At 44.3% G+C, this 25805-nt stretch overlaps 1 protein-coding gene across 3 annotated transcripts in view; it reads right to left on the bottom strand.

Annotated features, from left to right (window-relative positions):
- The window catches only part of garnl3 (GTPase activating Rap/RanGAP domain like 3), a 457411-nt gene that overhangs the window by 247286 nt on the left and 184320 nt on the right, over positions 1 to 25805 (bottom strand). The window lies entirely within an intron of this gene.

Below are 25805 nucleotides of genomic sequence, written 5' to 3'. Positions count from 1 at the left end.
TGTGGGAACACTTCAACAATGAGGCAAGTGAAGTTATCCCCGTTGGTTCAAGAGCCTGATGGTTGAAGAGTAGTAACTGTTCCCGAACCTGATGGTTGAGTCCTGAGACCTTCCTATCGGCAGCAGCGAGAAGAGAACGTGCCCTGGGTGGTGGGGGATGGATGGAGATGGATGCTGCTTCCCTGTGACAGTGTTTCATGCAGATGTGCTCAGTGGTTACCAGAGCTGAACACAAGTCTGCCATGCTGTTCAAAGACATCATGAATCTGGATAATGTGGTAGCAGACTTGAGAGGCGGAGTGGCCAGCTCCTGCTTCTACATTGCAGTCCATGTCAAATCATTCCCTCAAAGTTGCTGTACATGTTGATAGGATGGTTAAAAAGGCATCTAGTATGATGGCCTTCATTAGTCAAGGTATTGAGTTCAAAAGCTGCAAGCTAATGTTACACCTCTATTAAACTGATTAGACCACACTAGGTTGCCTAGTGATCAGTTCTGGTCACCTTGTTATAGGAAGGAATTGGAAGCTTTAGAGAGGGTGCAGAGGGGATTTAACAGGATGTTCCCTGAATTAGGAAGCACGTCTTATGAAAATAGATTGAGCGAACTAGGGCTTTTCTCTTTGGAGCAAAGCAGAGTGACAGATGACTTGTTAGAGGAGCACAGGATGATAAAGAGGCATCGATCGAGTGGATAGCCAGAAACGTTTTCCCTGGATGGAAATGGTCAATACAAGGGGTGCTTTGGAAGAATTTATAGGGGGGATGTCAGAGATAATTTTTTTTTTACAGGGAGAGTAGGGGGTGCGTGAAATGCCCCTTCAGGGGTGGTGGTAGAGACTGACCATTTCACATCAGCACAAAGGGCCTTAAGCAGCCAGTATAATGCTCATATTCAATGACTCTTCATCTCGTGTTCTCAATATTTATTGCCAAAACTCTTAAGCATTCTGGTGTGGTAGAGTAGTGTGGTGAACTACATATACCTGTCTGGACATGCCCCCCCCCCCCCTCACTGACTGCTCCCGTGGCTCCTCCCATGGACCCCGGTATAAAGGCGATTGGAGACACTGCCTTGCCCTCAGTCTCCAGGATGCAATTGCTGTTTGTTCTTTCTTCCAGCCAATAAAAGCCGATATCTCGCCTCACGTCTCCGAGAGTTATTGATGGTGCATCAAGTAGTTGTTAACACAACGCTTTACAGTACAGGTGAGCCTGGTTAATTTCCTACTGCTGCCTGTAAGGAGTTTGTACATTCCCCCCATGACCACTCCACTCTGGGTCCCTCCCACAGTCCAAAGACACATTGATTGGTAGTTTAATTAGTCAGTGTAAATTGTCCCGTGATTAGGCTGGGAAAAAGTCAGGGGATTGCTGGGTGGCATGGCTCAAAAGACTGGAAGAGCCTATTTCACACGATAGCTCAACAAATAAATAAATAAATTTCTTCTTTTTGTATCTGCACAGTTTGTTGTCTTTTGCACACTGATTGAACGCCCTAGTTGCTGTCGTCTTTCACTGATTCTGTTACGGTTATAATTCTATAGATTAATTGAGAATGCCCACAAGAAAAACAAACCTCAGTGATGTATATGGTGACATATATTTATCTGATAATAAATTTACTTTGACTTTGAACTTTGCATTCAGCTTTTGTAACCAATTTAACTCTCCACAAAATATTCACAGTCCATCAGCAGCTATACAAATATTGTCAAATCCCCTCCAGGCTCAGTGTTTGCAGGGAGAATGCAAGCTTTTATCTCTGATTCTTTATCTTTCTAAAAAAAACACACTTAAGAAAGGTCTTGGACAGGAAGCACAATGTTTAGAAGCACTCCCACCAAGCCTTTCTGTGGCAGAGCACAGAGGGCCCATGGGGCACAGCACTACAGTATGCAGTGCAATAATAGAAAAATGTCATCTCTTTTAAGTCTTTGCCGCTAATTTAAATAGCCCACTGCCTCAGGAGTTTCTGTCAGAGGACTGATGTAATCAGAGATACATTTCTGCTGGATCACAGAAAAATAAATCATTTAAGAACAGGATAACACATAAAATTGTATATTTTAGGGAGCTTCCCCCCCCCACCACCCCCACAATGCTGATGGCTGGCTGACAGGTGCATGAGGCACCACTGGCCAGATGTGCATGCACATCAGCATAGAAACATGCCCTTCAGCCCAGCTGGACCAACATGCCCATCTCTGCCATCCTGCATTGAGGTAGTAGAAGGGGCAACAATAAAAGAATACAGAAGAAAGTGTTACAGCCACAGAGAAAGTGCAATATAGGCAGACAATAAGGTGTAAGGCCATGACGAAGTAGAATGTGAGGAACAGAGGCCATCCTATCATGCTGGCCCAATAACAGCAGCGTTGAGTTTACAGACTTTTGTATCTTCTGCCTGATGCTCTATGCAAGTTTTTCATTAGAGTAATAGAAAACTACAATACAAAAACAGGCCATCTAGTCTGTGCAGAACTATTATTCTGCCTAGTCCCATCAACCGAGAGCATAGCCTCCTGTACCCCTCCCATCCATGTACCTGTCTAAATTTCTCTTAAAGGTTGAAATCAAACCTGCATCCACCCCTTCCAGTGGCAGCTCAATATTTTACCTTTCATCCATAACCAGGTCATGGGTTAAGGGTGAAAACTGAACGGTTTAAGAGGATCATGAGTGTCAACTTCTTCACTCAGAGGGCGTGGAAAGGTTAGTGGATCTAAGTTCTATTTCCACATTTAAGAGAAGTTCGGATAACCGCTTGGTATGGAGGACCGTGGCCCTTGTGCAGGTCAATGGGGCTAGGCCGAATAATCGTTTGGCTTGGACTAGATGGGTCAAAGGGCCTGTTTCTGTGCTGTGACTCTATAAAATGATAGAAATTTCATTACCAGAATAGATGCAATTAATAACTATTTACAGTAGTAATAGTATTAGTGAGATAACTCGAGTTGATTGTGATGTTCTCCTGAGGTTTTTTAGTTATTGAGATACAACGTGGAGCAAGCTCTTCTCACACTTTGAACCGTGCTGTCGGGAACCTCCCGATTTAACCCTGGCCTATCACGGGATAATTTACAATGACCAAGCAACCTACCACCGGTACGTATTGGAAGTGGAGGAAGCCCACGCGGTCACATAAAACTCCTCTCAGGCACCAACAGCATTGTCTATTGATATAGGCTGATCCAGATCCACTTATCTGGCGCATTGCACCATTTATAATTATAATCATAGAAGACAAGAGTTGTAACTATGGTTGGGTAAGATAATATTTATGATTTCAGGTAATGTCTTGAACATAATCTGTAGACAATTGATAACTACCAGCTTCTTCTCTAATATTAAGTCTGCATAGGGGTTGGAAACTTCCAGTAATTTAAAACCATAGCAACGGAGCTTGCAGATAGACAGGTGCATGCTCACCTACAAGATGTTCATTCTAAATGTTTACATAGGAACTTTTAATAATGAAATGCCTCAAAATGAAATATGAAGAGCAAAATTCTAGAGGACAGATGCAAAGTGCATACACAACAAAACCACAATCCAATCTGATTACATGAAAATTGATTTCTTATTCTGGTAAAAAAAACTTTTTCTCTCCCCATCCTCTCTTCTTCTATTCCCTATTCTGGCCTTTCCCTCTTCTCACCTGCCTATCACTTCCCTCTGTGTTCCCTCCTCCTTCCCTTTCTCCTATGGTCCACTCTCCTCTCCTATCAGATTCCTTCCTCTCCATTCCTTTACATTCCCTACCCTCCTGGCTTCATCTATCATCTTCTTGCCAGCCTCCTTCCCCTCGCCACACCATTTTATTCTGGTGTCTGCACCCCCTTCCTTTCCAGTCCTGAAGAAGGGTCTCAGCCCAAAACTTCAACTGTGTTTTCATTTCCATAGATGTTACCTGACCTGCTGAGCTCCCCCACTATTTTGTGCATTTTGTTTTGAACTTCCAGCATGTGCAGAATTTCTTGTGTTTTATCATCATCATCATCATCCTGCGCCGTATCATATGACGTGGGTATCATGGTTTTCCCTCTGTTTTTAATGTGACAAGTTGTAATAAGCTCTTTAAAACTTTTTCCCCTCCATCCTTTGATGTAACTCATGAACGCCATGTGCTGTTGACCATGATTTTTTCTTCCATCAATTTTCCCATTACTGCAAGATGTTCAAGCTTGTCTTTACAATGCATAATTGATCACTAACATCAAATTTCCAAGGCAGTGCTCAACTCACTGTCATTAGTATTGAACACTTTTGATATCATCCACCACAAATGAGTTTCTAAGCAATTCACCACCGGTATCAAGGATAGGCATCAGTCAATAGGGTGCCAGAATTCTCTGCCTCTCCAACGCAACCTTGACTATTAATCATCCAACTAATTGCTTTTGTTGTTTTGTTTGGCCGGCACGCCACAAGTCAGCCCCGGAGGGTGAATCTAATGTTTCAATTTTCCGATATTTGAAACCACTTCTCCCTCCATCATGGCTGGAGCAGGCAAACTGCTCACAATAGGAGTGATCTTGTACACTGCACGGTCAAGTTCCCCTCCAAACTCCGACAAAAGAGACACAGGATTAACAGATCTACCTTGAATACAGCTGTGTGGCTACATTTTGTCTTCTGGTTATTTATGCTGCAGTTCTATGGGAGTGATATCTTAATAGGTGTTTAATACAAGGGGTGATTGATAAGTTCATAGCCTAAGGTAGAAGGAGTCAATTTTGGAAAACCTAGCACATTTATTTTTCCTACATTGACACACTTAGTCCAGTGGTCATGGAGCATACGGATCCCTTCTTTGTACAAGTCGGCATCTCGGACCTCCAGAAGTGGTCCACAGCATAGAGTGATTGATAAATTCATGGCCTAACGCAGAAGGAGATGAGTTAATAACTTCAAACTTTCTGCATGTAACGAGAGCTGGGTAACTCAGCTCCTTCTACCTTGGGCCGCGAACATCAATCACCCCTGCTGTGGGCCACCTGGAGGTGCAAGACGCTCTCATTACATGCACGTGCAGTTCAACTCTTTGAGTGATAATGCAGAAAAGTTGTTAATAACTCATCTCCTACCTTAGGCCACAAACTTATCAATCACCCCTGCTGTGGTCCACTTCTACAAAGAAGGGATCCGTATGCTCCACGACTGCTGGACTAAGTGTGTACATGTAGGAAGGACCTATGTTGAAAAATAAATGTGCTAGGTTTTCTGAAATTGACTCCTTCTACCTAAGGCCACAAATTTATCAATCACCCCTCGTATATTTAATCAGAGCTGTCCATCTTAACCAGCTATCTACACAATCAGAATCTGATTTATTATCACTGACAAAGGTCAAGTTTAATGCCATTCAACCATATACATGTATACAGCTAAATGAAACAACATCCTGGTGCTGCTGCAACTTATTTTCTTTACCTATCTATTTAATACTGTTTTTTTATTCCTGTCTTGTTTTTATTTGCCCGAGAGGAAGCCAAACAGAGTTTTATTGTACCTATGTATAATGACAATAAAGATCATTCAATTCAATTCCATTCCTCCGGGACTAAGCACATATATTGCATAGAGCATATAAATTAATAACAACACAATAATATTAACAGATAAAAAGCATTCTGTAGATGGACAAGTTGACAAAGTTCATTTAGGACATACAGTTGAAAATGCATAGTACTACCATTACTGGTGCATCATAAATAATGTGTACTGGTGTTCAGAAGTCTCACAGTCTGGGGTAAGAAGCTACCCAGCCTAACAGCCTTTGTCTTTATACGAGGTACCTCCTGAATGACTGTAGGTGATCAAAGAGATTGTGGAATGAATGGGAGGGGTTCTTGACAATTCTGAAGGCTCAGCCAACACAGCACCTCTGGTGCACGTCATGAAATTTATTGTTTTGCAATACATACACAACTACAATAAGAAATATAAAAACAATAAATAAGTACTGCAAAATGAGAGCAAAATAGTGAGGTACATTCATGGGCCGTTCAGAAGTCTGATGGCAGAGGGGCAGAAGCTGTGTCTAAAATATTGAGTGTGTGTTTTCAGACTCGTGTACCTCCTCCCTGATGGCTGCAATGAGAAGAGGGCATGTTCTTCAGAGACATCTTATTCTCAGACTGTGCCCTCTGATCCTAGATCTAGTGCTTTTACAAGGAAAAGTTCAGCCTCCTGTCATTAGAATTCAGGAAAACGATAGGTGCTATTTTGGAAATGTGTAATAAAGGGGGAAAAAAGAACATTAATACTCGGATACGATGATAACAATATGAATTTCACCACCCGAATAGCTACGATGGATAACTATAGTCAGCACAGGCAAGAATTGTAAATATTGTCGCGATAGACAAGATTCATGATTACAATTAATTCTCTCGAACATTATCCATCACATTGGTAGTTGATAACAACCTGTTTCTTCTCTAATATAATAACTATATTGAATTGGAAAATTTCAGACATTTGAAACCATGACAACAAAGCCCGGAGAGAGAGAGAGATGCATGTTCACAAATAAGATTTTCATTCTAAGTGTTTACATAGGAGCTTTAATATTGAAATGCCTCTCTATGAAATACTAAAAGCAGAATTCCAGATGACAGATGTGACGTGCATACATAACAGATACCCAACATATAACGATCAACAAATTTTTAGAGGCGGTTATCAACACACCTTCATTACCATTTAACATATCACTGGAATTCATAATAATGAGACGTGCTTTCTTTGGAAACACATACACTGATTTTGGGAAAGTTGACCAGGGTAGAGGTCAATGGGATCTGTCACCTTGTGAAAACAGGAAGCACTCTGTTAAAAATAAGGGATTATCCTTTAACGTGGAGGCAGGAAGGATTTGTTTTCCAGGAATTTTCATGGGGAGGTTCCTTAAAGTAGTTATATCTGGGACCGGTAGTGGGGACAAGCTCACACTACCTACTAAATGCCCCTAATGACATGCACCTCAAACAGCCTCTGAGCAACAAAGTCCAGCTCCTGGCCTTCACGTGTGGCTCAGCTACTAAATCTGACGAAGCCATTTCTACCGATAGGAGAAGGGGCAAAGGCAGGTTACTGGAGCCTTAAAACCAGTCGCTTTGGGCAGATTGGACTCATCAGCCACAGGCAGCTCACCTGAGAGAAGGAAAACTCTGATCTCAAACCTCCACTGCCTTGCAGCTGTACCCACTCATGGGGAAGGCTTCGGGAGTAAATCACACTGACTGGCAACTCCTAAGGCAATGCTGGTGCCAACCTCTACCAAGCTCTGTAGTTCCTTTGGGTTCATTAGATGCATGGAGAGCAAAATGGGCACCAGCTTGCCCTCCATATTATACTGCCCTGGCTCGCTTATCTAGACAGCTGGGATGCAATGTCCATGGTCGAACCTGACCAATGGAGGCCTCAGGTTCACAGGCAAGGCTAAGTCATTGAAGGCATGCAAAGCAGATCTGCATCAAAAGGTTTGAGGGAATGGAAACGTTATTTAATCAGTCATAATCTAATTGAATGGGACTGCAGGCTTAACCAGGCTCTTGGCCCACTCTTGCTCCAATATGTAATGCGCTAACATTCTTAAATCTGGTGGCAAGTGGGCCCAGTGGCTGCCTGGAAAAACTGCCACTTAAAGGAAGCAAACCTGAGAGCTTTGCTGGAGAAAGCACAAATTGTAAGAGCTGGAGTGAGAAAGGGGAGGCATGGGAGTGGTAAATCAGGTTGCCATGGTGAATGGAAGTCAAAGGTTAGCTGCTTGCACTTCTGGAGGTCTCATCTCCTCCTCTCAACCCCCACCATCTCATCGCATCTGGCTGCCCCAACTGTGGCAACGTAGTGGCACTTTATTAGACACCTCCTAATGATACGTACACCTGTGGCCTTCAGCTGCTGTAGCTCATCTACTTCAAGGTTCAATGTGCAGTGCATTCAGAGATGCTCTTCGGCACACAAGATTGGCTGGTTAGATATTTGCATTAATGAGCAATGAATGAGTGAGGTGTGTCTAATGAAGTGGCCAATGAGCGTAAGCAGGAAACATTAATATTCAGAGAAGATCTGAAAGAAAACACACCTTTTGCAACATCCCACTGACGTTCCCTCTCAGGGTGATGTCCGCCAGCCACTCAGTCCTAGAGATTTTTAGAAATGCTCACCTGCCTCTCGGCGGGGGTGGGGGGGGGGGGTGTTCAGAAATTACACTTGGTGTCCACATTATTAGGTACATCTGCTCATTAGTGCAAATACCCTGACTGGCTGCATGTGGAAACAGGGATGCTCAGGGATGAAAAAGGCTGCAGTGAGTGGTAGAGACAGCCCAGCGCATCACATGAAAAACCCACTGCATACATTTCCAAAAGCATCAAAGGCCCAAACTACGCAGGGCATATGCCTTTTCTCACTACTACCATCAGGCAGGAGGTACAGGAGCCTCAGGTCCCAGGTTCAGGAAAAGTTCTTAACCTACAATCATTATACACTCCTGAGCCGGTGTGCAAAACTTCAACCACCACTGCTCTGAACTTTTCCACAAACTCATTTTCAAGGACTCTTCACCACTCATGTCCTCAGTCTTGTTCACTTTCATTTGCATAGTTTGTCTATTCTTGCACAAGGCTTGTCAGTCTCTCTCTGCTAATGTAAAATTATATTGTATTCCTTTTTCTCCTGTAAATGCCTGCAAGGAAATCAATCTGAAGGTAGTATATAGTGATATATACATTCAGTGGCCACTTTATTAGGTACACCTGCTCATTAATGCAAGTATCTTCTCAGCCAATCACGTGGCAGCAACTCAATGCAGAAAGCATGCAGACATGGCCAAGAGGTTCAGTTGTTGTTCAGACAAAACATCAGAATGGGGAAGAAATGAGTTCTAAGTAACTTTGACTGTGGAATGATTGTTGGTGCCAGATGGGGTGGTTTGAGTTTGAAACTGCTGTTCTCCTGAGATTTTCACACACAATAGTCTCTACAGTTTACAGAGACTGGTGGGAAAAACAAAACTATCTAGAGAGTGGCAGTTCTGTGGGTGAAAACGCCTTGTTAATGAGAGAGGTCGGGGAGAATGACCAGACTGGTTCAAGCTGACGGGAAGGTGACAGTAACTCAAATAACCATGAGTCACAAATAGTGGTGTGCAGAAGAGCATCTCTGAATGCACAACACGTTAAACCTTGAAGAGGATGGGTTACAGCAGCAGAAGACCGTGAACATACACTCAATAGCCACTTTATTAGGTACAGGAGGTATCTAAAACAGTGGCCACTGAGTGTATCTTACCATTAAGGTGCTCCCTGTGCACAGTTTCCCTTCAAAACTGTAACCAAAACTGAACATGGATCCTCCTGGAAGCAGCAGAATTTTATTAAGCCAGGTAAAAAGAAGATTTAATTTTCATGGGTTTAGACGATAGACACCGCAGGCCAAGGCAAAGATGACTCTTTCAATTTAGCTTTTCTTTTGCAGTTTTGTTAATTGTTGCTTTGAGCAAGTTATCAGCAGTCAGCAAACTCTGTAATTACCCTAATCACCCACCAAAAGCAATTAAACAGTGAATCAACACACAGAAAACTGAAAGGCTTCTCCTTCCCCTGTTCACTACAGTTCAAAGTAAATTTACTATCACCATACCTTTACACCACAATATACAACCCTGAGATTCACTTTCTTGCAGGCATGCTCTATAAATCCATAACAAAATAATATGCATATCAGAATCAATGAAAATCAATGAAGTCAATGAAAGACCGCACCAACGAGAGCATTCAACCAGTGTGCAAAAGACAACAAACTGTGCAAATACAAAAAGAAAAATAATAATAACAAACAACAAATATTGAGAACATGAGATGGAGAGTCCTTGAAAGTGAGCACAGTAGTTGTGGACACGAGGAGATCTGCAGATGCTGGAAATTCAAGCAACACACACAAAATGCTGGTGGAACGCAGCAGGCCAGGCAGCGTCTATAGGAAGAAGCACTGTCGACGTTTCGGGCTGAGACCCTTCGTCAGGACTAACAATAGTGGGAACATTTCAATGATGGAGCAAGTGAAGTTGGGTTAAGTTATCCCCTTTGGTTCCAGAGGCTGACATTTGAGAGGTAATAACTGTCCCTGTGGGGTGAGTCCTGAGGCTCCAGTACCTTCTTTCTGATGGCAGCAGTGAGAAGAGAGCATATCCCAGGTAGTGGGGATCCCTGATGATGGATGCTTCTTTCCTGTGACAACGTTTCATGCAGATGTGCTCAATGGTGGGGAGGGCTTTACCCGCGATGGACTGGGGGCCGTATCCACTACTTTTTGCAGTACTTTCCATTCAGGGGCATTGGCGTTTCCATGCCAGCTGTCCAGCAAAGCAGTGCCATGAAGCAAGAGCCTGGGAAAGTGAATGCATCCTCTCAATGGCTCTGGGAAGAGACCTGACCAACGAGCCATTGATCATCTAAGAAAAGGCCTTACTGTCCTGGAATTAATAGCAACCATTAAAAGACAATAACTATTATTTATTATAATTTAACTGCTGTTAAATTATTGATAAATTATGGCCATAGCTAGCGCTAAATGACAATGTCACGAGTTTAACTAGTGTTAGCAGCAGATCAACTTAAATGTTTTGTTTGAGATTTGAAATAAACTCAGAGTGTCTTCAAAGTTCAAATTTGCTATCAAACTATGGACATATATACTGTACAAGCTTGAGACACATCTTCCTGCAGGTACTCACAAAACGAAGAAACACAATGGAACCCACACACACACACACACAAACAAAGACCATCACACATCCTGTGTGCAAAAGCAAACAAATTGCCCAAGTAGTAAAAAGGAAAAAGGTAAAGAATTAACACACAGAACACGAGCTGCAGAGTAGTGGCGTCAGTTCGGGGCTGAGCTGAGTGAAGCCCGATGGCCACTCGGCAGCAACTGCTCCCAAACCTGCTGTAGTGAGGCCTAAGCTTCCTGTATCTCTCAACAATTGACCGCTGCGAGAAGAGAGGGGGACCAGTCAAACACGGGCAGATGGCGTTCAGCACCTGTTTGTTTTCTGTTCTCGGCCTCGACGATTATCATCTTGCTCAACAAAGAGGTAGAGGCACCTGAAGACACACACTCAACGTTTTATCAACAGCGCTACTGCCACTAAACAAGTTTCACGACACATGTCAGTGATGATAAACCTGATCCCAATAATCTTTCAGGTCACTGACCTTTCATTAGGATTGCTCAGCATGGGGAAGTTCAGTGATAGGAAGCACAAATATACAAAGCAAATCTGAATTCTGCCAATCCTTGCTGCAGCTTTAATGGTGACCAGTTGGGAGGTGAAGGGTGGGGATAGATTAACCAGACTCCAGAAAGGAGGACAAGGCAAGGCATTTGAATAGTAGAATGAAGCTGCAGATTGTAGCATTGAGTACCACTTTAAAGTTAATCTTGTCATCAGAAGTCCTTCAGCTAAAAGTGCATCCCAATTAACAGCACCCAGGCAGTTCACAGTCTGATGGCATGAACACTGATTTCTCCATTTTCAAGCGAACTGATCCCTATCTGTCCATTTACTCTCTCTCTCCCCCTTTAATCCACCTAGTTCCTCCCACAAAGCCCCCAGCCTCCCCTTCACCCAGTTTCTGTCCATTCCTACTGCCTCTTCCTCTAATCATCACCCACACATTTCTCCTTCAGTGCCTCTTCCCCTCCCTCACTGTTCCTATCTGCCCACTCCATCTCCCTTAACTGCTCCACCTTCCTTTCCCATCTGGTTCCATCATCTGAAGCTCTTTGTTGTCTCCACTAATCACCTGCCAACCTCTGTCATTATTTCCACTCTTCTCTCCTCCATCTGCCTATCACTCCTCATAACCAGGATCCACCTATCACCTGCCAAGCTCTGTCATTATTTCCACTCTTCTCTCCTCCATCTGCCTATCACCCCTCATAACCAGGATCCACCTATCACCTGCCAACCTCTGTCATTATTTCCACTCTTCTCTCCTCCATCTGCCTATCACCCCTCATAACCAGGATCCACCTATCACCTGCCAACCTCTGTCATTATTTCCACTCTTCTCTCCTCCATCTGCCTATCACTCCTCATAACCAGGATCCACCTATCACCTGCCAACCTCTGTCATTATTTCCACTCTTCTCTCCTCCATCTGCCTATCACCCCTCATAACCAGGATCCACCTATCACCTGCCTGCTCTTGCTCCATCCCTTCACCTCCTTATACTGGATGCCACCTCTCTATCTTTCAGTCTAGTTGGCCCTCTATTTCCCTCCATTCATACGTGCTGAGTTTCTCCGACAGTTTACCCCGGGGTGCAAGTGCCTTCCTACACCATGTCCCTTCCCTTTCCCTGACTTGACTCCAAACCCGGCCAACAACGTTCAGACTCCTCTCTGGGGTATCGGCTGTGGTCTGGGGTTCAGTGTCTACCTGACCAACAGCTGTCCATTTGAAGAGAGAGACAGAGACATTGACCTCAACATCCGCTCTGGTCCCGTGGTCCTCAAAGCTTCTGAGCTTCTCCCTGCCCACTTCCCCAGCCACTGCTCCACCATGGACATCAGGGTGGCAGAATGGCAAAGCAATCAGAGTGGCCATCTATTGCTCACCTCCTGATGGTGGCAGATATTTGTAAATCTCCATAGCCCCAGGGGCTTAGGAACTGTGTAATAAAGTTCGAAGTACATTTATTATCCAAGTATGCACACATTTATACAACCTTGAGATTCATCTCCTTACAGACAGCCACGAAATAAAGAAACCCGAACAAACATGAAAAAGACCATCAAACACCCAATGTGTAGGGAAAAAACTGTGCAAACAATAAACAATGCAAGCAAATAGTGTTCTGAACTGAAGTGCACAAAGTGAGTTTGTCCACAGACATTGATGATAGAAGTTCATAAATCATAAGAGGTGAGGACAGGTTAATAGTCGAGACAGTGAAATTTGATGCTTTGTGGCAGTAATACAGTGCAAAACATAAGATATAAATTACATATATAAATAAATAGAAACAAACAAACAAAAAAGTCAGTGCTCCGTTCAGAAAATGATCGAGGAAAGGGGAGAATCTGTTACTGCATCGTTCTTCTGTGACCACATGGGTTTTCTGTGGGTGCTCCGGTTTCCTCCCACTTTCCAAAGATGTCTCAGTTAGTACTGTCGGCTAATTGGTCATTGTAAATTGTCCTGTGATTAGGCTAGGATTAAACTGGGGGATCGCTGGGCGGAGCAGTTTAAAGGATTGGTAGGGCCAACTTGATGCCATTTCTCTAAATAAATACAAATGTGGGTCTTCAGGCCCCTGTACTGAGGAGAGGGCATGAACTGGATGGTGAGGGTTCTTAATGTTGGATGCCAACTTTTTGAAGCACCACCTTTTGAAGACGTCCTCAAAGGTGGGGAGGATTCTGAGCTGATGGAGTCTACTGCCTCTTGTGATCAGTGCCTGGAACGGGCTTTCAGGGGTAGAGCTGGAAGCAGATACATAGGAGACAGAGGATAGTAGCTGGAGGGACATATTCAAGCTGAAGATCTGTAATTAGTAGAGTTCCACAGGGATCTGCGCTGGGACCTCGACTGTCTGTAATGTATATAAATGACCTGGATGAAAACATAGGAGGGTGGGTTAGTAAATCTGTGGATGATACCAAGATTGGTAGAGTTGTGGAGAGTGTAGAAGACTGGCAAAGAATACAGCACGATATAGATCAGTTGTAGATATCAGCTAAGAAATGGCAGATGGAGTTTAGCGAGGTGTTGCTTCTCGGTAGAGCAAATGCAAAGAGATAGTACACCTTTAAGGGCAAGGTCCTTGACAGTGTTGTTGAGCAGAGAGATTTTGGGATCCAAGTTCTTAGTTCCTTGAAAGTGGCTACACAGGTCAATAAGGTGTGAAGAAGCTTATGGAATGCCTGCCTTTATTAGTCGAGGCACTGAGTTCAAAAGTCAAGAGGTTATGTTGCAACTTTATAAAATCTGGTTAGGCCACATCTGGAGTATTGCATACAGTTCCGGTTGTGCCACTATAGGAAGGATGTTGAGAGAGTGCATCAGAGGTTTATCAGGATGCTGCCTGGTTAGAGGGCATGTGCTACCACAAGAGGCTGGATAACCTTGGGTTGCATTCTCTGGAGCGCTGGGACTGAGGGGAGATCTGTTAGAGGTTTACAAGATTATGAGAGGCTTTGATAGAGTGGACAGAGAGTATTTGCTGCCCAGGGTTGAAATGTCTAACACCAGAGGGCAGGCACTTAAGGTGAGAGGGGCGTAAGTTCAAGGGGGATGTGAGGGGCAAGTCTTTTAATCAAAGAATAGTGGATGCCTGGAATGCGCTGCCTGGTATGACGGTAGAGGCAAACACATTAAAGGCTTGTAAGAGATTTTCAGACAGGCACGAGGATGTAAGGAAGATGGGGGATATGGACATTGTGTAGGTAGGAAGGATTGGTGTTTGTGTGTTTTTGATTTGCTTTTTAGCTGGTTCTGCAGAACATTGTGGGCTGAATGGCCTTTTCTTCTGCTGTACTCTTCTATGTTTCATGGTGTTTAGGAGGCATTTTAAATAGTCACATGAACAGGGACCGAAAAGAAATGGATCAGGTGCAGAGGGGATTAGTTTAATTTGGCATCCTGGTTGGCAGAGACATCAGTGGCCATAGGGCCTATTTAAAGAGATGAGCTTTATTTGTCACATCAAAATATTGAAACATACAGTGAAATGCATGCATCATCTATATCATAGCAGCGAGCTTTGCACTAGGCAGCCCACAAGCGTCTCCAAGCTTCGAGTGCAAACATAGCACATCCATAACTCACAAACCCCTAAATGTCCATCTTTGAAATGTGGGAGGAAACAGAAGCACATGAAGGAAACTCATTTGGTCACGGGGAGAACGTAGAAACTCCTTACAGACAGTGGTGGAACTGAACCCAGGTCAATGGTGCTGTAATAGCAATATGCTATGCCCTCTGTAGGTATCTCTGTACTAAGGCTCCGAGGAACCCGGCCGACTCTGGCAGAACAAGAGCCCGTGGACAACCATTCCCACTCAGCTCTGTCGCAGACTTGGACGGCTACACGGTACATTCACCAGACTGAGCAGCTCCATGCAACACCAAGAAAGGTGTGATCCAATTTCTAGGCAAGAACGTATCGCTGAGGCACTGGAGCTGCTGGAAATGAGGTTCACACAGCTCTCTTATCAGCAGCTCCCAGTACTGCATTTGACTGACAAACTGTGGGCAAGCTCACAAGCTTGTTACTGAAGGCTGTTGCTCACATGGAGTGGATTAGGCTGAGAATGTTTCTCTAATTAAAATTAAGCTGTTGTTTTCTTTGACTTGACGAATGGGGAAGGGAGCAGCCTTTATCAGCAAGTGACGGAAAGCTCAGAGGCTCCCCTCTGCCCCTGTGAGTCAGCAGTGGAAGCTTGGCAAGGCTTGGAGTTGGTGCCCACCAGCCGGGCTTTAACTTCTTTCCAGAAACAACTTACTCCTTTCACCTTGGCTGGGATGGATTTGCTGCTGCTAATACAAAGGTTTTCTTCAGCTCAGCATCAGCAGGAGAGGAGGTGATGGTGACTGAGCATTCAGCGGCAATCTCCCAGGTAAACCCCTGTGGCTCTGCTGACCCCGACATTAGATTCAACCCCAGTCCAAGATGCTGCCCACACCTGTCCCTAGCACTTTGGCAAGTGTTCCAACTTTGACTGCCATTGCTACTGAAATAATAGCTCCAACCCTAACCAAACCACTGACGTCGAAGCTCAGCCCCCCCATTCCTTCACTCTCCCCCACTTCTCTCTCCCTATCTTTTCCCTTCACTCTTCCCTCCTTCTCTGTCCCTTCCCTTCACTCCCCCACTTCTCTGTCCCTTCCCTTCACTCTCCCCTCTCTCCCTATCTTTTCCCTTCACTCTTCCCTCCTTCTCTGTCCCTTCCCTTCACTCCCCCACTTCTCTGTCCCTTCCCTTCACTCCCCCACTTCTCTGTCCCTTCCCTTCACTCTCCCCTCTCTCCCTATCTCTTCCCTTTCCTCTCCCCCACTTCTCTGTCCCTTCTTCATTCCTTCCCCTTCCCTTCTCACTTTGACAATAAATTTACTTTGAACTTTGAGGGCCATTGGGTAGATTATTGTGACAATTGCCTATCATCATTATTGGCACTTAACAGTCCATTGATTTATCTAATTGCTTGAATTTAAGTTCTCTATCTGCTCAGATTAATTTTCCAGATCTCTGGATAGCATGCCCAGTAACGGTCAGCATTTCAGCTAAGACCATGCATCTCCAATCTTGACGAAGGGCCTCCATGAGGAGCACCAGACGGTGCACAACAGGCAAAACCCTCGAGAGTATTCCACATGGACGCCTCAACAATGCAGCCTGCAGAGACGATAGAGTTCACACACTCCCTCCCTCCGCCTACCCTGTCAGAAGGAGCCATGCGACAATAATACGGAACGTGTCAAAGCATCCTCAAACCTGTCAAACATTACGAACTTCATAACACCCGATCTACCCGTCTAAGCAAACACATTCTGCTCTTGTCAACTTCAGCTCAGGAAAATTAATTATCTGGTAATTTGAATTAAACAATGTAAATTGATCAGAGTGTGCAGGAGGACAATCACTGCAGTTGAATCATTTCAATTGAAGTTAGCAGGCAACGCAAATTGGGCCACAAATTGAGTTTGTCTCTGCAGTTCGAGCAGATGGAAGGCCACATGAGCATTCCTGCCACCAAACTCAGCATTACTGACGGTCTGTTCTCACACACCGCACGTCCTGGTAACGGTTTTGCTTCTGATTTTGTGACTAGCCTCTATCCGAGATCTCAGTGCTTCTTCAGCTCAGACCTCTTGAAGATGCTTATTTTAATTACTCTTCCGCGAGAGTGGTGGGGGAGGGGGAAATAGTACTGTTAACACTCATTCAGTTCCATCCCTGCCACTGCGGGGGTTCAGTGCCTCCCGCGTCTGTGCGTCCTCCTCATGTCCGCGTGGCTTTTCTCCCACATCTAGAAGAGGTCCAGGTTCGTAGGTTAATCGGTCACATGAGTGTAATTGGGTGGTGCAGACACAATGGGCTGGAAGGGCCTCTTACCGAACTGTATCTCTAAATACAAAATGGCCATCCCTTCCACCGCTGAAGTCCTCACCTCCGGGTTTTGCTTCCCAAACTTCTTTGCCACTCTGCCTCCCTTCTTTAAGATGATACGTAAAAACCTTCATCTTTGACCAAACTTTTGGACATGGCTTCCTGTGAAGCATCATAGGATGCTTTTTTTTTAATTTAAGGATGGAGACCAAAAGGGAACACACTGCCAATGGCACATTAAACCTTGGGTGAGGCCACGATTTGGAATTCCACCCAAAATAAAGCATCTCCAATGATCATCAGTACCACTCGGAGAAGGAGGGCCAGACCTTCACCGAGCGAGCACATCACGAAGGACCCTCATCGTCCGGGAGGACAGACAGGAGATACACACCGACCAGTTCATTAGCAGCTTCTTCCCATCTGCCATGCACCTTCTGAACCCACAAACACTATTCAGCTTTTTTGCACTATATATTTAGCTTTTTAATCTAAACTAATTTGCTCTTCGCACTGTACTGCTGCTGAAAAACAAGACAAAAATACAGATCATAAACAGAAGGGATTCTGCAGTGGGATAGAGAGAAGGAGAGACAGCAAGGTAGAGTGGAGCGATGGCAGGGAGTTGATTCAGGGAGCAACAGAGAGAGATCGACAGACATAGTGAGAGTGAGAGGGAAAGAGAGTGCAGCTTACAGTGAGGGAGGGAGAGAGGAAGAGAGAAAGCAAGGGGAAGGGGAGAGAGTGACAGGGAGGGCGAGAAAGGGAGAGTGAAAGGGGAGGGGGTAAAGGGGCAGAGGGAGGGAGAGAAAGGACAGAGGGATGGGGAAAGGAAAAGCGGGAAGAGGGAAGGGGAAGTGGGAATGGGGAAGGAGAAGAGGGTGAAGAGGTCAAAGACAGAGAAGAGGAGGAAGGGGGAATGCGGAATGGTGGTGGGGAAGTAGGAAAAGGGGAAGAGAGAGAGAAAAAGGAAGGGTCCTTATTAACCAGCTAAAAGACATGCACATTCACATAGCAATTAATAAATGTGCATTTACTTTGCCCTTCCAAAAGCTCCATTTTAATTTTGGAATATGGCAACCTGACAACAGTTTGCAACAAAAGACTGCTTCCTATGACCAAGGGAGAAAGATTATTCCGCGGTTACTTCCATTACTTGGAGAGTTCTATAGTCCAAGTTCATTCCAAAAGGCCATGCTCTTTTCTCACTGCTGTCATCAAAAAGGTGCAGGAGCCTTAGGACCCACACCACCAGGTTCAGGAACAGTTATTACCACTTTAACAGAGTCTTGAACCAGAGGGGTAACTTCGCTCAACTTCATTTGCCCCAACACTGTTCCCACAACCTTTGGACTCACTTTCAAGGAACCTTCATCTCATATTCTCAATATTTACTGCTCATTTGTTTACTATTATTTAGTTTTTGCACAATTTGTTGTCTTTTGCACACTGGCTGTCTGTTATGTCTTTGCGGTGTGCAGTTTTTTGTAGATCCTACTGTCTTTGTACTTACGGTGAATGCCTGCAAGGAAGAGAGCACTGTAATAATATATTTACTTTGATCTTTGAAAAGCATAGGCTGAGCCTCAGACCGTCTCAAATGTCCGCAAAATCCAGCTTTCACAATGGGCGCTGCAGCCTCGATCTTTGGCATGTTATCTTTTATTAGTCGACAGCCACAACCTCTCATTTCCTGACTCCAGCATGGCTTAGAATGAAATACACAGCCTCTCGACTGCAAAACGCCCAGATCCTCTGATGTTCTGTTCTCATTTCCTGCCATTTGCGGTGTCAAGACCAATCCTTCAGGTAAAGAATCAAAATAGCGTCATTACCTCCGGACAGCGAGAGAGGCGATTTGTAAGATTAATTTATAATTCAATATCAGGGACAGAGACAGACAGAAAGAGGAAGAAAAGCAAATCTTAGTGCAAAGGATTTTTTAATAAGCTTGCCGCGACAGATAACAAATCCAAGCTGAAGAAAGCTATGTGATGCCAGTACCTGTTTCACAGTTGTACTGCATTATATCAATCTTGTCCTCCAGTCAGATGTAAACCTCCAGTTTACTGAACGAGAGCTGATGACTTCAGTATGTAAATAAGGAATATAAAATCTCTTCTTAATGCCTTTTAACTTGTACAAGTCAGGCTCAGCAGCTAAAACGGAAATAAAATTTGCATTTCCTTAGGAAACCATCACTCCCTTCATCTGTAACGCACACAAAATGCCAGAGGAACTCAGCAGGCCAGGCAGCATCTGTGGAAAAGCGTAAACAGTCGATATATTGGGTCAAGATCCTTCATCAGGACCGGAAAGGAAGGGGGAAGGAGTCAGACTAAGAAAGTGGGGGGAGGGGAAGAAGAAATACAAGGTGGCAGGTGGTAGGTGAAACAGGGCAGGGGGAGGGGTGAAGTAAAGAGCTGGGAAGCTGACTGGTGAAAGAGATAAAGGGCTGGAGAAGGGGGGATCTGATAGGAGAGGACAAATGACCATGGAAGAAAGGGAAGGGGGAGGAGCACCAGAGCAAGGCAATGGGCAGGTAAGGAGGTGAAGTGGGAGAGTGAAACGGGAATGGAGAATGGTGAAGGAGATGGGGGGGGGGGGCAATTACCGGAAGTTCGAAAAATTGATGTTCATGCCATCAGGTTTGAGGCTACCCAGGCTGAATATAAGGTATTGCTCCTCCAACCTGAGTGTGACCTCATCCTGGCAGTAGTGGAGGTCTTGGACTGACATGTCAGAATGGGAATGGGAAGTGGAATTGAAATGGATGGCCACTGAGAGATTCTGCTTTTTGTGGTGGACAAGCTAGGCAAAATGGTCTCCCAACCTTCCCTTCCTTTCCATTCCTGATGAAGGGTGTTGTTTTGAAACACTGTTTACTCTTTTCCTCAGATGCTGCCTGGCCTACAGTTCTTCCGGCACTTTGTGTGCGTTACTTTGGATCTCGAGCATCTGCAGATTTTCTCCTGTTTATGATTCTCCCTTTACCTTTTGGGTTTGACTTGAGATCATTCCTTACAATATTTAAAACATTTAAGTCTATTTATGCCAATATAGATCGTCACATTTAATAATTTCAAATGCCCGATGAAGGGTCTTGGCCCAAAACATTGACTGTTTATTCCTCTCCATAGATGCTGCCTGACTTGCTGAATTCCTCCAGCAATTTATGGATGTTTGCTCTGGATTTCCAGCACCTGCACTATCTCATACTTATCAAAGGCTTCTCTTCCATCTAAAGGTTAAGGATTTATCACACGTACATCAAAACATACAGTGAAATGTACTGTTTGCTTCAAATCGAATTGATGAGGATTGTGCTAGGCAGCTCACAAGTATCACCACACACGTCCAGCAGCAACATAGCGTGTTGACTAATTATTAACCGTATTCATACACTGGAATGTGAGAGGACACCAGAGCACCCGGGGGGCGGGGGGGGGGGACCCACGTGGTCACGGGGAGAAGTACCGTCAGACAGCGGCTCGAATCGAACCTCGATCTTACAATGCACACTTGTAAAGCACTGTGCAAACCGCTACACTGCCAGGCCCTCCATACCTGCACAGGACAGGCTGCACCACTCAGACTGTGACTCCAACCACCACACCCCGGCTTAGAGTCAACAGGACAACCAGCCCTCAGCCCAACCACCAGGCCTGAGCGAGCTGCAGAGTGTAGGAGAACTGATGAGAGGCAACTTCATAGAGGGTTATAAGATGTTAAGAGGCATAGAAAGGCAGTATATTTTTCCCGGGGGGGGGCATACTTGTAAGGTGAGTGGAGGCAAGTTTAGGGGGGATGTCAGAGGTACTTTTTTTTTACATACAGGGAGTGGTGGGTGCACGGAAGGCTCTGCTGGTGTGCTGGCAGAGGTAAATACAGTTGGGGCATTTGAGAGACTTGGATAGGAACATGGATGATAGAAAAATGGAGGGCTATATGTATAATGGGAAGCATTAGATTACATCACACGTAAAGCTCTCCCAACTATTGAGCACATCTACATGAAATACTGTCACAGGAAAGCAGCATCTATCATCAGAGGTCCTCACCACCCAGGTCATACTCACTTCTTGCTGCTGCCATCAGGTAGAAAGTACAAGAGCCTCCGGACTTTCACCACCGGGTTCAAGAAGAGTTTCTTTCCCACAACCATCAGGTTCTTGAACAATGGGATAACTACACTCACTTGCCCATGTTCCTCCAACCATTGATGACACTTTATCTCATTACTTCATGGTCTCATTATTTATTGATATTAATTTATAATTGTATTTGCACAGTTTGTTGTCTTCTGCACTCTAGTTGATCTTTCAATGACCCTGCTATAGTTACTACTCTATAGATTTGCTGAGCATGCCCAGATAAAAATTAATCTCAGGGTTGCATAAGAGTGGCATGCAAAAGTTTGGGCACTCCTGGTCAAAATTTCTGTTACTGTGAATAGCTAAATGAGTAGACGATGAACTGATCTCCAAAAGTCGTAAGGTTAAAGATGAAACATTCTTGTCAACATTGTAAGCAAGATTAATGTATTATTTTTGTTTTGTAAATTTTAGAGTGAAAAAAAAGGACAGGAAAGGCCCATGCAAAAGTTTGGGCACCCCAAGAGATTTGAGCTCTCAGATAACTTTTACCAAGGTCTCAGACCTTAATTAGCTTGTTAGGGCTATGGCTTGTTCACAGTCATCGTTAGGAAAGGCCGGGTGATGCAAATTTCAAAGTTTTATAAATACCCTGACTCTTCAAACCTTGTCCCAACAATCAGCAGCCATGGGCTCCTCTAATAGCTGCCTAGCAACTCTGAAAGTTAAAATAAATGATACCCACAAAACAGGAGAAGCTATAAGAAGACAGCACAGCATTTTCAGGTAGTCATTTCCTCAGAGTTCGTAATGTAATTAAGAAATGGCAATTAACATGAATGGCAGAGGTCAAGTTGAGGTCTGGAAGACCAAGAAAACTTTCCGAGAGAACTGCTCGTAGGATTGCTAGAAAGGCAAATCAAAACCCCCGTTTGACTGCAAAAGACCTTCAGGAAGATTTGACAGACTCTGGAGTGTTGGTGCACTGTTCTACTGTGCAGCGACACCTGCACAAATAGGACCCTCATGGAAGAGTCATCAGAAGAAAAACTTTCCTGTGTCCTCACTACAAAGTTCAGCGTCAGAAGTTTGCAAAGGAACATCTAAACAAGCCTGATGCATTTTGGAAACAAGTCCTGTGGAGTGATGAAGTTAAAATAGAACTTTATGACCACAATGAGCAAAGGTATGTTTGGAGAAAAAAGGGTGCAGAATTTCATGAAAAGAACACCTCTCCAACTGTTAAACACAGGGGTTGGATTGATCATGCTTTGGGCTTGTGTTCCAGCCAGTGGCACGGGGAACATTTCACTGGTAGAGGGAAGAATGAATTCAATTAAATACCAGCAATCTCTGGAAGCAAACATCACACCGTCTGTAAAAAAGCTAAAGAGGAAAACAGGATGGCTTCTACAACAGGATAATGATCCTAAACACATCTCAGAATTCACAATGGACTACCTCAAGAGGCACAAGCTGAAGGTTTTGCCATGGCCCTCACAATCCCCCGCCCTAAACATTATTGAAAATCTGTGGATAGAACTCAAAAGAGAAGTGCATGCAAGACAGCCCAAGAATCTCACAGAACTAGAAGCCTTTTGCAAGGAACAATGGGCGAAAATCCCTTAAACAAGAATTGAAAGACTCTTAGCTGGCTACAGAAAGCATTTACAAGTTGTGATACTTGCCAAAGGGGATGTTACTAAGTACTGACCATGCAGGGTGCCCAAACATTTGCTTCGGGCCCTTTTCCTTTTTTGTTACTTTGAAACTGTAAAAGATGGAAATAAAGTAAACTTGCTTAAAATATTAAAGCAATGTGTCATCTTCAACTTTATGCCAAAGTCCAAAGAAATAGAAAGATATTATTCAACTGCAGAGTTGGGCAGGGTGGCGGCAGATGGAAATTAATCCAGATAATTTATTTTGAGATGACAAGTGCTAGCAGGTCATATACAGTAAGTTCAGGGACCTTTGGTTTGCTGATGTACAGAGGTACAAGTTCACATTTCTCTGACAATGGGGATAGAGTCATAGAAAAGGTATTTGCTATACGTGCCTTTATAGACCAAGACACTGAGTATATGAGTTGGCATGTCATTTTGCAGGCGTACAAAAGATTGGCGAGACCACACTTCAGAGTATTGCATAGAGTTCTGGTTGCCCAGCTACAGGAAGCATGTGGCAGCATTAGAGAAAAGAAGAGAGTTGCCATAGAGGGGGCTGTAGATAGAAGGAGAGACTGGAGAGGCTGGCCTATTCTCACTGGAAAATCGGAGGCTACATTATACTGCTTTATAAAGTAATGCGGGGCATCAATAGGACAGACAGTTGGAATTCCTCCCTCCCCAGGATTCTAGAACTAGGTGGCACAGGTTTAAGAGAGGGGAGGAATTTAAAGGAGATATCAGGGGTAAGATTTTTGATTATAAGACATTGGAATAGAATTAGGCATTCTGTCATGGCTGATTTGTTACTCTTCTCAACCCTATTCTTCTACCTTCTTCCCATAACCTTTGACACCTTAACTAATCAAGAACCTACGTCCACTTCAAATTTATTCAATGACTTGGCCTCCACAGCCATCCGCGGCAATGAATTTCTCAGATTCCCCAAATCTGGCTGAAGAGTTTCCTCATCTTTGTAGCAAAGGATCCTCTGAGTCTGTGCCGTCTGGTCCTAGGCACCCCAGTGGAGAAGTGGCTGAAGAAATTCCTCCTCATCTCTGTTCCAAAGAGACGTCCTTGTGTTTTCCCACACAGAGGGTGGCTAATCTCTGGAACAAGCTGCTAGAGGAGATGGCCGGGACAGGTACAACTGCAACAGTTAGAAGGTGTTGGAACTGATATTTGGATGTAAAAGACCTAGAGCAGGCGTTCCCAACCTAGGGTCCTTGGATCCTTTGTTTAAAGGTATTGGTCAATGGCATAAAAATATTGGGAACCCCTGACCTCGAGGAATACAGCCCTAATGCAAGAGATTGGATTTAGTGTAGATAGGCATCACAGCTGCATGGACCAATGATTACTCTGAGCAACAACTTTTTACACAGCCTGCAAACTGTGTAGCACTTTCAATGTTTTTTTTTTGTAATATGCAAACTATGAGTATTTAAACCAAACAGCTGTACAGCAACAAACAGTACGTGCACAGGTGTGGCGTGGCTGTGTACACAGACAGCTCAGCACGTCATTGGGACTCACCTACCAGACCTGGAGACAACATACAACTCTCCATGCTCGTAACATCATTAAAGACCCATCCCATCCTGGACACTGACTGTTCAATCTCCTGCCGTCTGGTAGGAGATACAGAGCAACTTAGCCAAGACAGTGAGACTGGAAAACAGCTTCTTCCCAAGGGCTGTTGTGCAGCCGAGCAATGCTACAGCCCAGCTTATCAATAGCCTTTGAGTGTTATGGACTGTCAAAGTCTCTTGCTGCATGGAAACATGGGAATTTTTTTTTAGTTAAGCTGACTGCATCCATTGTAAGTACCTGTTTTGCATGGACTGGATTATCACCACTATCTCGTTGTCTTGAGTATCACAATAAAGTTCCATTCTACTCTACTCTTAGAGGAACAGCGGCCAGGCAGCCCATCTCTATGCTTTAGGGTTCCATGATTCTATGAAAATAAATAAACAAATGCTGTGGAAGAGGATAGGAACCGCAGAATTAATAAACCAGGGACCACTGGGCTGCAGCAGCAAACAAACTCCATTCCACTGGAGCAGAAGCCTATTATTTTCATTGACATATTGGAGAAAAGTAGCTCGCACACAGTCACTCGACCATTACCTTTTTTCATTCACAATTCCGGGTAGCACTGGCAAAGGCAGCATTTAAAACGTAGGGTCCTACAGCGGTGGGGGGGGGGGGGGGGGGAACCAGTTCCAAAGCCATGAGTAAACTTCACTCATAGTAAAAAAACTACAAAATAAACTTTGCAACATCTTCATTCTCTCATTTATAGTCAATGCATTAAGTAGTGTTTTGTTATATTCCTTAAAACTAACATCACTGTGGCCACTCATGTAGTGCACTATTTGTGGTGAACTACATATACCTGTCTGGACACGCCCCTCTGCTGACTACTCCTGTGGCTCCTCCCACAGACCCCTGTATAAAGGCAATTGAGGCCTGAGCCCAGCCTCTCAGTCTCCAGGATGTAGTATGGTGGTCAACCACTGCTCGTTCCTTCGTCCAGTCAATAAAAGCCAATATCTCACCTTTACGTCTCAGAGTGAGTTACTGATGGCGCATCACAACTACAATTAATTACCCCAATCTAACCCTAACACTCTCCGTGCAGTGGTGGAAGACCCCTATACTAGGGTCCTTTTCCACTGAGGCCTTGTGAAGGCTGCACTGAGCTTTAGTGCATGCTTCAGCACGGAGTCTCAGTGTGTCCATCAGCACCAGGCAATCAGCAGTTTCTGAGATACTCAAGCTACCCGTGCTAAGTCTCTAAGCAGATTTAGTTTATTCGCGTAAACCTTACACAAAGGTTTATTGTTTAAAGTTTAGTTTTATTTTCACATCAAAACATGGAAACATATAGTGCAAAGCGTCATTG

The sequence above is a fragment of the Hypanus sabinus genome, chromosome 18, assembly GCF_030144855.1.
Source record: "Hypanus sabinus isolate sHypSab1 chromosome 18, sHypSab1.hap1, whole genome shotgun sequence".
NCBI classification, from domain to species: Eukaryota; Metazoa; Chordata; class Chondrichthyes; order Myliobatiformes; family Dasyatidae; genus Hypanus; species Hypanus sabinus.
This window is presented reverse-complemented; position numbering and strand designations above follow the sequence as displayed.